This window comes from Alosa pseudoharengus, unplaced genomic scaffold (assembly GCF_046254945.1).
Source record: "Alosa pseudoharengus isolate Yale_2024_CS ecotype anadromous, Long Island Sound unplaced genomic scaffold, YU_APseudo_1.1 YU_APseudo_1.1_scf_6, whole genome shotgun sequence".
NCBI classification, from domain to species: domain Eukaryota; kingdom Metazoa; phylum Chordata; class Actinopteri; order Clupeiformes; family Clupeidae; genus Alosa; species Alosa pseudoharengus.
In genome coordinates, this window is record NW_027468848.1 from 13,176,268 (window position 1) to 13,184,642 (window position 8,375).

Here is an 8,375-nt window from a genome sequence, read left to right on the forward strand (position 1 = left end):
AGAATCGAACACTTTAGGATATCAGTGCATGATATTGCCAGGGGGTGGCAGTCTAGAGCCATTTTTAGGCAAATCTCAGCTGATGGGGTATTCCATTATCTTCAAACTAAACTTCAGACTTTCACCATAATATTTTGCTTTTCCTTATCAGAGATCCAGATCAGTTTATAAAATGATTTTCTCATCATGAAGTCCGACATGTAATTTGCATATGTGAAGCACAGACTTTCTGAGTCCCCTTGCCATTTTTGGAGATGAAGTGAGCAGTTAACCTGTTCATAGGGTTTTAATATGTCTGACAGACCTTCATCTTACTCTTTTTCTATATGTTGTCCTCACCTTTGTTTGTTTGTTTGTTTGTCAGGCTTGGCCTTGGGATTCTGTAAGTAACGCTTATGGAGTATGATCTGGCTATTCCAAGTATGTGCTTTAGTTGCAAAGGTTTATAGGTGAGTTCACTCAGAAAAAGTGGTAAACCTCCAAAACTGAGAGAGCTATGGTGGTGCAAAAATACTCTTTGTATAAAAAGCTTTATTAGTGGGCCAGTTCATAATAGAACAGATAAAGTCTTGCCAACATGTTTCCTTCCATGGCCTTCATCAGGTTTAGGATGAACCTATGGTGGTGCTTTACTATAAAAAGTAAGCCATACTCTTCTATCAGGAGGTTTACCACTTACCTGAGTTAACCCCCATTAGGAGTTAACTTACCAGGTTTGATTGCCCTCTGGTTTTAACATCTCTGGTTGTCACTGTGTTTTCTAGTTCTTCCTCATGTCATGAGGAAAATAAATATGCATTGCTCAGCATGGGGCTTGTAAAGTGGTAGTACCACAAGAACAGTTATTCACCCCTAATACTACTTATCAAAGATGGACTATTCATATGGAACTAGACGCAAAACCACAAGTGCTAATAGTGTACAAATAACTCTTAATTAAGTCTTTGTAATGCAGAATATGTTCCCTATTATAAAGTTTTTGACAGTTTTAACTGCTCTTAAATACCAATACCATGACAAAAAGTATTATTTAATCGAACATTTAACAGAACCTTATCAGAACATTAACATCTACAACATGTGTGTTTGTGTGTATGGGTGTGTGTGTTTCTGTGCGTTACGTAATGTGTGCGAACACTCACTGGTGGTTCACATGCACAAGTGGCAACACGACAACATGAACTGACGACATGATGTGTGTGTGTGTGTGTGTGTGTGTGTTTGTGTGTGTGTGAGTGTGAGAGAGAGAGAGAGTGGGTGTAAATGTGTGTGTGTGTGTGTGTGTGTGTGTGTGTGTGTGTGTGTGTGTGTGTGTGTGTGTGTGTGTGTCTGTTTGTGTGTGTGTGGGTGTGAGTGGTTCTGTGTGTGTGTAAATGCATGTCTGTGCAAACATTGGTGGTGGTTCACATGCACATGTGGCAACATGACAACATGAACTGACAACATGAACTGTACTGTATGTGTGTGTGTGTGTGTGTGTGTGTGTGTGTGTGTGTGTGTGTGTACATGTGTGTGTGTGTGTGTACATGTGTGTGTATGTCTCTGTTTGTGTGTGTGTGGGGGCTGTGTGTGTTTCTGTGTGTGCGTGAATGCATGTGTGTGTGAACATTGGTGGTTCACATGCACAAGTGGCAACATGAACTGACAACATGAACTGTGTGTGTGTGTGTGTGTGTGTGTTTACATGTGTGTGTGTGTGTGTGTGTCTGTTTGTGTGCGTGTGGGTGGGTGTGTTTCTGTATGTGCATGAATGCATACAGTATGTGTGCGAACATTGGTGGTTCACACGCACAAGTGGCAACATGACAACATGAACTGACAACATGTACTGAGTGTGTGTTTGTGTGTCTGTAAGTGGGTGTACATGTGTGTGTACTTTATGTGTGTCTGTTTGTGTGTGTGTGTGTGTGTGCTTCTGTGGGTGCATGCATGCATGTGTGTGGGAACATATGTGGTAATTTGTAGGAGTGTGTGTAAGGAGATGTCTTTTATCTCCTGGATGAAAATTATACTCTTTCCCAGTCATTTCCTATGGCGGTCATTTTTGACTGTGAACAAAAAAAGTGTTTCTAAGTTAAATAAATCACTCAAAATTCAAAGAAAGTAGTCACAATAAATTCTATGTGTTCAAAAGCCTTTTGTGAAGGATACCATAAGATCTTGTGGCAATCTGATGAAAAATGCCATATTTATGGTACAGGGAATGTGTAAATCGGTCATTTTTGACCGGAACAGTGTTAGAAGGTTAAGAAGGTTAAAACAAAACCTTAAAACCTGTACAACCAAAACTGCATTAAACACTGACTTTTCAGACTTTAAAAATGTGATGTAATTAATTTCAAAACCTGTGTGCATTATTAAGGGAATCAAGAGACTGATAAGGGTAACCTTCCCACTATTTGAAATGCAACTATATTTTACTCTTTCCACTTTCCCTAAATGACTCTGGTTTACTTTCCAGTGGAGCACTAACATTACAAGATAATGCAATGGTGGGTATTTTCCCTTTTTGGAATCAAGTGTCATCTTGAAAGTGAAACAAAACAATGTTTTTTTTGTTTTGTTTGTTAAAGAATTGAATTTTATATTTCACTGATACGACACAGGCAGATGTTGCTTATTGACTTTTGTCCATTAAAAGAGACTAGACTTCACTGTAGTCCACAATAAGGAGATAGTGGGAGCATTTACATGAAGAAGACGTCTGGACCAGAAAAATAGAATATTACCAAATTTGGCTACTGGAGGTAGGTTAATGACTCTTGAAACTTGGGTGTTGTACTAGTAGGCAACTTTTCTATATTTCAATAGATATACACATGTTAATTGTATTAATAGGCAATGAAATTAGTACACATCGTAAATTCATAAAGTAACTAACTAGGCTAAATAAATAAATAACAAAATGTACAATTCAATAGATGGCCATAAATATAAAATATTCTAGTATGATTGAAAGACCTAGGCTACCTGTGCACCTTCTTATCTATCTTCTGAATATCTAAATTACAATGCACATGTGTTTCAGACATATCAAAATAGTACATTTAGTAACAACATGGTTAGGAACATTCTCAGTTATTCTCAGTCCATCTCCTTAAACTCAGGATGGGCTCTGTCCTGTTGAAGTAGGAGGAGTTGGAAAAGTGGTATGGGAAAAGTCAAGTCAAAGCCAAGGGGGGATGGGCTTGAGGATTTTTTTAGGACAGGATGAGTTGTCTTCTGTCGTTTATCCTACCTCCATAGATGGGGAAGGCACAGTGTGGGTGAAGAATGATTTGGTCTGATCAGGGGGTGGCTCACCATTAACCATCAACAGTAAAAAAAAAAAAAAGATTTTCTGTAAATCGTCTTAGTCTGTGTCAATACTCTGACTTGTGTCAGACTCCTTCAGTGTAGAAGGTCTATAGCAGTAACTTATTCATCTAACTAGATGATTGTTTTCTTCTCTTCTGATCTTGTATCTTTGTGTATTAGCTGCAGCGTTGGTAAACATTCTTCAGTCTTATTAACATCTGACAAGTTTACTATACTGTTGTCAAATAAACCAGGTGGCTGTATCCTGATTGGCTGAGCCGCATCCAGAACTTTACCTATTGTTGGGTAATATTGTCTGGGCTAAATTTGCAAGTAGTTTGTAGTGGCTAGAATCAGTGAAAGGAAAGAGAAATAGCAACATGTTACATGAAATCATCTTACCATTATATTACATTGAAACCTGTCTTGATACAGTTATGAAATGTTATGCATCTCATATACAGCACAGAAAAAAAATATCATATTTACTTTTTTTTTAATTTATATTTGATTTTTCTCTAGAGCATCCAAAAGGGTTTGGCCAAACAGACTAAATGCCATCACTCAAAGATCAGATTGAGGAAATAAAGGAGATTGAGGACATTATGGTGAGACTGCAACTTAAAACCAAAGCAATAGCTACTTCTTGAGATGGGTTTTATTTTTGTCATCATCTTCGAATTCGACTTTGATATTATATTATACTATACTATAACTTACTGATCATATTACATAAATGCATGTCATTCCCATTAGCTATCCAGCCTAAATAAATTATGTACTTTTTCGGTTTTGGGCCCTGTGAAATGAACATTTTCACATCAGGGCATTGCCAACTAGAGCACCTAAATGTAGCCTGCTAAAAAACCTTGGTAACGCTTTAGAATAACATGTGCTTATTAGGTATTAACAGTGCATAATAAGCAGTTAACAATTCATTAACAGTTAGTTAACTGTTGTTATTCTTTAATAACATTAAGAAACTGTTAACATGCAGCTTGTAAGTGTTAATAAGCAGCCTTTTAAGTTACTTACAAGCATATTTGTTAACAGTTAACAACCTCGTTCACGTATAAGACCTTTCTTACCTATTTGTAGTACATTTTGCAGCCCCCCAATCTAAAGCGAGGACCATAGCCTATAGTTCCACAAGCCCAACCTTCTATCTCTATATATGAGGCTGCTTATTAACACTGCATGTTAACAGCTGCATGTTAACAGTTACTTAATGTTATTAAAGAATAACAACAGTTAAATAACTGTTAGTGAGGCATTGTTAACTGCTTATTATGCACTGTTAATACCTAATAAGCACATGTTATTCTAAAGCGTTATCGTTTGTCAATACCTTTAATTTAGGTTGTTGGCTCACTGGCTTCAGAAAGAAACCCTATAATGCTAATGCTTTTAATTTCTACTCTGCTGCAAAAGATGATGCTTGTGGGTATGTGATGCAATTGATTACTCTTTTATTGAAAAACTAATTTTCAATGTTGTGCAATTACTGCAGAGGGAAACCTGTAAGAAGATACAACAGAGGGGGGAGAATCTCAAGGACCTTGAGGACAAGGCCAGGAGTCTGGAAAAATCAGCAGAGGAATTTTATAAAACTGTGAGTGAGGAGAAGTGGCTCAAACTTCACTGAAGTAACTTCCACATTTGAGGGAGTGTGGGGAAATTTCCAGATTAGACAACACTTTTTAACTGTTAAATGTCTTCTTTCAGTATCCCCCCCTCTACGTGTGGGTTTCACCTGCACTATAACAGTGAAGAGTGGGGCCAGCTGCGTGTAAAAATAACACTAAAAAGACCACCTCGTTCACAAGCTCCATCACAAGACTTACAACATTAAACAATGCACCACATGTAACACTGCTGGGGTAGTGTATCTGATTACGTGCCCATGCAATAAACAATATGTAGGCAAAACCAACAGACCTATAAAAACGCGCATCATAGAACATAACAGCGCAATTAGACGAAAAGATGAGAAATCTCCAGTAGCGAGGCATTTCACTGAAGCTGGCAATTAGCTGGCCTCACTCGTCTTCACTGTTATAGTACAAGGAACACTGATGAAGGGCTAGACCCGAAACGTTGACCCCTTGTTTATGTATGAAGGTATATTGGGTGCAAAAGTGGCGAGCACATTTAACTGCAGATTTTGCATGTGCACACTAAAGTCGTAAATGTGTAACAGTAAAGTTGAAGTTGTACATATTTTTTTATATCTTGTTAACACAAAATAGGGACTACGGGTTCACAAATCCTATCCTGTGAGTCACAACTTTCAAGAGTCACGCACTCGACACTTTTGCTCCAATCGTTGCAGCGCAGTAGGTGCGAAACACATTTGCACATCCATGTTTCATAATCTGAGAACATGCACAACATTCGTGCATTTGTAAACCCAAATGTGAACTAATGCATCCGAAGTTGTGCATCTGTGAAATAATTTCTCATTAATAAAATTCTACAGATCGCTTTGATTTTCTTGCACGACTACAAGTCAATTGATACAAGTGCTCGAATCTGCTTCTACGAGTGACGAGTGACTTTTGCTCCTAGCTAGGTGATATAATAGGTGCAAAAAGATTTGTATGTGTGCACGTTGAGCAATCGATCGAGAAAACAAGGCGGCCGGATCTGGATCCTGGATCACGCTCAGACTACCATTGCCTGCTCATAAAGTAAGTAACCTCAGCATGTTTCCTTATCAGTGAAGGACACACGATTTATAGTTTTTCTTTGCACAAAGCGAGGAAAAAAATGTTGCGGTGTGCGGTGTTAAGTTCTACGACCTTATTATTCATAATGTCTGCACAGCAAACAATTGCTAACTTGCCTTGCACTATCCAATAGTCTTCGTGCAAGATACAAGTCAGCTGTTCGAAAATTGCAGAACGATTGTGTCAGATTGTGTGTCCTAACGATTTTGGACGGGCAGTGTTATATTTCTGTACTTCTAAACTAGTTATTTATCTAGCGATAGCTAGCTTGATCTGGCACTGGAGGATTTAGCAAGCAGGTAAACTAAGCTAAACATAGCTGTCATGATAATGTAAACCAACAAACAAGATAACGTTCTTCATATTATTATCATGTTACTTACCTTATGAGCAGGCAATGGTAGTCTGAGCGCGATCCAGATCCGGCCGCCTTGTTTCTCGATCGATTCGCTCGACGTGCACACATACAAATCGTTTTGCTCCTATTATATCACCTAGCCAGGAGCAAAAGTATCGTCACTCGTAGAAGCAGATTCGAGCACTTGTATCAATTGACTTGTAGTCGTGCAAGAAAATCAAAGCGATCTGTAGAATTTTATTAATGAGAAATTATTTCACAGATTCACAACTTCGGATGCATTAGTTCACATTTGGGTTTACAAATGCACGAATGTTGTGCATGTTCTCAGATTATGAAACACGGATGTGCAAATGTGTTTCGCACCTACTGCGCTTCAACGATTGGAGCAAAAGTGTCGAGTGCGTGACTCTTGAAAGTTGTGACTCACAGGATAGGATTTGTGTACCTGTAAAAAGGATTTGTGTACCTGTAAAAAGGATTTGTGAACCCGTAGCCCCTATTTTGTGTTAACAAGATATAAAAAAATATGTACAACTTCAACTTTACTGTTACACATTTACGACTTTAGTGTGCACATGCAAAATCTGCAGTTAAATGTGCTCGCCACTTTTGCACCCAATATACCTTCATATTTATGTGGCCTGCAATTGTTTTTTCGGGCTTTTCATAATACACTGTTGGAACTACTCAGCCCCTGTGTGCGATCTCCCCTTTCTTCACTTGAGTATTACGTTTTTTGGAGACTATACGCACCGGGCGACACAAGGTGCAGACGCCACACCTCATCTTCGCCAAAACTTTGTCTACGACAGACTTCTTGCTCTCATGCTTGCCTGGATGCTTGTGTGTTTGTAACCTGTCTCCGGCGTCGTGAATAAAGCTTTGTACTGCCATACGGTCGGCTTGCCTGTGAGTTACTTTTTGCCTCTCTATGGATTAATACATTATTTTTACCACAGGAGCATTAGCTGATATGTTCACACTTTCCTTGCCAGGTCTGATCTAATGCAAGCCGACTGACATGGCACACAACTTTGTTTGTTTAATATGATATTAATCATTCTCTGTGTGTGTGTGTGTGTGTTTGCTATTAGACCCAAAAGAAGAAGTGCTGTGGGATGACTTGCTTTAATCTAGGTTGGCTGGGATCTCGATTTCGGCGAGTCTTTCGGCGAAAAGTCTGACCCAGTAGGCTACCTCCAGACACATCCCCCCAGAGCAGAGAGGAACAGACCAAACCAGTGGAGCTCAGATAAGACAGATGATGGAACTGGGAAGACAAATGCTGAAGCAAGACAGTGATGGGAGCAATCCCTGGAAAGCACATTGCAAAAGCCTATTCTTCACCATGCCTGTACTGTAGGCCGATATGTCACTTTAGATGGAAGTGGCAAAATTAAATACTGTACATAAATGTAATGCACAGTGCACATTTAATAGTATGCAGTCTAACAGTATTCTAGTGTGTGTGTTTATATTAACAATAATAATACTAAGGTGTATTAATAAATATATTTTTACTAAAAATGTTGCAACTGGAAAGTTAAAGACTTCTTTGAACACAAAAGGTTTATTTGTTCACAAATGTGCACTTCACCTTTAGGCCTACATTCAGATACAGAAAACAAATCTGATGGATCTGTGTGACACCAGTGACATTGTGTTGTGGGATAAAACTACTCATACAAGAGTGGCCTGTTATCCCTTTTATCTGCTACGGGAGTTCACGGCCATTATCATTATGGCTGTTTACATTCCACCAACTGCTAATGTCAAGCTAGCACTAAACACTCTGCTAACAACCATCTGTAAACTACAGACTGCGTACCCTGATGGGATTTTCATTGTGGCTGGGAACTTTAACCAGGCAAATCTAAAAACTGTCCTCCCTAAATTCTGCCAGGGTCATTCCATGTCAATTCAACCAGGGCCCACGCACTTAGGTCTCAAAAAATTCTGAAAAAATTACCAGGTGTACCTGTGTTACC

The 8,375-nt window shown here is 38.8% G+C and overlaps 1 long non-coding RNA gene across 1 annotated transcript; it reads left to right on the plus strand.

The window, feature by feature from the left end:
* The first annotated feature begins 2,585 nt into the window (after window positions 1–2,585).
* On the plus strand, window positions 2,586–7,828 carry LOC143106560 (uncharacterized). The gene is made up of 4 exons (XR_012983699.1): window positions 2,586–2,747; window positions 3,820–3,905; window positions 4,808–4,909; window positions 7,482–7,828. It is a non-coding gene; the product is annotated as an uncharacterized LOC143106560 (long non-coding RNA).
* The last annotated feature ends 547 nt before the right edge of the window (window positions 7,829–8,375 follow it).